Source organism: Dipodomys ordii, unplaced genomic scaffold, assembly GCF_000151885.1.
Source record: "Dipodomys ordii isolate 6190 unplaced genomic scaffold, Dord_2.0 Scaffold29, whole genome shotgun sequence".
Taxonomy (NCBI): Eukaryota; Metazoa; Chordata; class Mammalia; order Rodentia; family Heteromyidae; genus Dipodomys; species Dipodomys ordii.
Window position 1 is genome coordinate 5564089 of NW_012267245.1, and position 868 is coordinate 5564956.

Here is an 868-nt window from a genome sequence, read left to right on the forward strand (position 1 = left end):
AGAAAAAAGCCAGAAGTGGAGCTGTGGCTCAAGTGGTAGAGTGCTAGCCTTGAGCTGAAGAGCTGAGGGACAGCGCCCAGGCCCAGAGATCAGGCCTCACAACTGGATCCAAAAAGAAAAAAAATTAGGACTAGGTACTTGATAAACTTGTAGTGAAAGAAATAACTATATCTTAAAACTTCAGGGTTTAAAAGTAATGCTGTTTTTTTGTTTTGTTTTTGTTTTGGGGTTTGTTTGGTTTTTTTTGTCAGTCATGGGGCTTGAACTCTGGGCCTGGGCGCTGTCCCTCAGCTCTTCAGCTCAAGATGAGCACTCTACCACTTGAGCCACAGCACCACTTCTGGTTTTCTGGTGGTTTATTGGAGATAAGAGTCTCACGGACTTTGCTGCCCGGGCTGGTTTGAACTTCGGTCCCCAGATCTCAGCCTCCTGTGTAGCTAGGATTACAGGCGTGAGCCACCAGCGTCCAGCTTAATGCTGTTTTTTAAGTTAATGCTTGCCGATTAATTTGAGGCTGGATGTTAATAATCAGGCTTTTGATTGTGAGTTAAACATATATATTTTTTTCTTTTGAGACACAAAGAGTCTTGAGCCAAGTTGGGTCTTTTTGCCTCTCCATCTTTTTCCCCCCACTTAGAATTTGTTTAGTGGTAGAGTGGCTCAGTGGTAGAGTGCTTGCCTTGCATGCATGAAGCCCTGAGTTCGATTCCTCAGTACCACATACACAGAAAAAGCCAGAAGTAGTGCTGTGGCTCAAGTGGTAGAGTGCTAGCCTTGAGCATAAGAAGTTCAGGGACAGTGTTCAGGCCCTGAGTTTAAGCCTGGGACTGGCCAAAAAAGAAAAATGAATTTGTTTTATTTTTACAAA